This window comes from Dipodomys merriami, unplaced genomic scaffold (assembly GCF_024711535.1).
Source record: "Dipodomys merriami isolate MVZ:Mamm:240054 unplaced genomic scaffold, mDipMer1.0.p SCAF_3, whole genome shotgun sequence".
Classification (NCBI taxonomy): domain Eukaryota; kingdom Metazoa; phylum Chordata; class Mammalia; order Rodentia; family Heteromyidae; genus Dipodomys; species Dipodomys merriami.
The window spans coordinates 70,710,589-70,713,177 of NW_027204492.1; positions in this window are offsets into that span (position 1 = coordinate 70,710,589).

Sequence of the window (2,589 nt, forward strand, 5' to 3'; positions counted from 1 at the left end):
GCTATACAAATAGCCAATAGGCACAAGATAATATTCTCAGCATCATTAACTATCAGGAAATGTAAATCAAAACTATGAGCTTTCAGTTCACACCCACTAGAACAACTATAATCACATGAACAGAAACTAACAAGTGTTTGGGAGAATGTGGACAAATGAGAACTTTTGCACATTGTCAGTCAGAATACAAAATAAAATGATTACTTTAGCAGGGCACACTGCTAGTTTGTGCCTGTAATCCTAGCTACTTCGGAGCTGAGATCTGGAGGATAAAGGCTTACAGCTAATATGGGCCCAAAAGTCCACTAGACTCCATTTCCAAAATAAATAGCAAAAAGCAGGGCTGGAGATTTGGCTCAAGTGGGAGAGTGCCAGCTGGGATGGGAGCCAACAACTGAGCAAGTGTGAGCATCTGAGTTTAAGCTCCAGTACTAGAATACAGAATATATATGTGTATATATATATATATATATATACTACTTGAAAAGAAAGTCACAAAATGTTGTATGGTGTATGCTTCCATGCATATGAAGTAGTCAGACCAATCTACTGAGAAAGGAAATCCATTGGTAGTCTCCAGGGGCTGGGGAGTAGACTGGAAGTGTGTAGTGATCGCTAATGGATGGAGGTTTACTGGGGAGGTGGTGGTGAAATGTTCTGGAATTAGGCAGTAGTGATGTTTACACAGCTATGCAAATGTGTTAAGTACCTTTGATGTGTGCACTAAGTTTCTGTTTGTTTATTACATTGCTGGGGTTCAAATCCAGGGCCTTGTGCAGGCTAGGAAAGCACTCTACCACTGAACTATACTTTTGGCCTTTTGATCTATAAAGTTTAAAGAGGCAACTATTATGTATTTGTTTGTTTGCTTGTGCTGGTACTTGGGCTTGAACTCAGAGCCTGGGTGCTATCCTTAAACTTTTTTTTGCGCAAGGCTGGCCCTTTACCATTTGAGCCACAAGTCTACTTCTGCTTTTTTTGCTAGTTAATTGGAAATAAGGGTCTCATGGATTTTCCCAGCCAGGTTGGTTTCACATTCTGAATCTCAGATCTCAGCCTCTTGAGCAGCTAGGATTACACTATGAGTGTCTGGTTTAAGGGGCACACTTTATTTCAGTAAAGTGTCATAAAGTGTCAGGCGCCAGTGGCTCAGACCTGTAATCCTAGCTACTCAGGAAGCTGAGATCTGAGGATCACGGTTCAAAGCCAGCCCAGGCAGGCAAGTCTGTGAGTCTCTTTTTTTTTTTTTTTAACTATTTCATTTTATTAATGTGGTTAACTTTTTTTAAATTGTGAAAATACCGTACAGAGGGGTTACAATTATGTGCTCAAGATAATGAGTACATTTCTAATCAAGCATTGTTGCCTCCTCCTTTGTTTCCCCTTCCCATCGCCCCTGCCCCACTCTTATCTCTAATTAACCACCAGGAAGCCAGAAGTGGGAAGTGGCCTTGTAGCTCAAGTGGTAGAGCACTCACCTTGAGCAGCAGAGCTGAGGGACAGAATCCAGGCCCAGAGTTCAAGCCCCATGACCCACAAAAAAAAAGTGTCATAAAGTGAGAAATCACCTGGAAAATGGCAATATAATTAAAATAATTTGTGCTCCAAACCCAAACCTCAGTCTCAATCAAAATGAGTATCCATTTCCCCGCTCTGTTTTTGCTCATACTGGTGAATTTAGGTCCTTTCCCAAGCTTGTCTTGCTTGCTTAGCAGGGGTTTTACCATGCCTGCAGCCCAGCATTTTGCTAGTTAATTGTACATAGAGTCAAATGGACTTTTCTGCTTGATCTGGCCTCAAAACTCAATCCCCTGCATCACAGCCTCCTGCGTAGCTAGGATTATAGGCATGAACCACTAATGCCTAGCTAAAAAGGAACATTCTTGAAGTTGGAGGCATAGTTCAATTGACAGAATGCTAGCCAGTGAGTGAAAGTGGCAGGTACTGAGTTTGAGTCTTGGTCTTGGATCTAAGAAAAAAGGAAAAAGAACATCCTTAGTATACAAATTGGTCTTACAAATTAATAAGGAAAAGGAAAAGCTACAAAGGCAAAAAAGATGAATATGTAGGGTAGAAATGAGATATGAATGGTGAATAAATATTTGAAAAGACTCAAAAGACATCTATAAGGACTAACAATTCCCTAGCACTTAAAACATAAATGCTTTACATAACTCTTTTTTTTTTTTTTGGTTGTGAGGCTTGAACTCAGGGTGTGTGTGTTGCCCCTGAGTTTTATGCTCAGGGCTAGCACTCTACCACTTTGAGCTACAGCACACCTTTCTGCTTTCTGGTGGTTAATTGGATACAAGCATCTCACAGACATTCCTGCCCGGGGTTGGCTTTGAACTGTGATCCTCAGATCTCAGCCTCCTGAGTAGCTAGGATTACAGGCATGAGCCACTGGCACACAGTCACATAACTCTTTTTTACAGCAAACTCTGAGTCTCCTGAACAGCCCTGCCCCATTCAGGAGTCTCTACTGACCTAGATGGAGTAACATGTGCCCCCACAATGCCCACCTGGATACCCCTGACTTTAGTAGTGCTTGACTTCATCAAGGAAACAGTTGAGGTGTATATGTCTTCT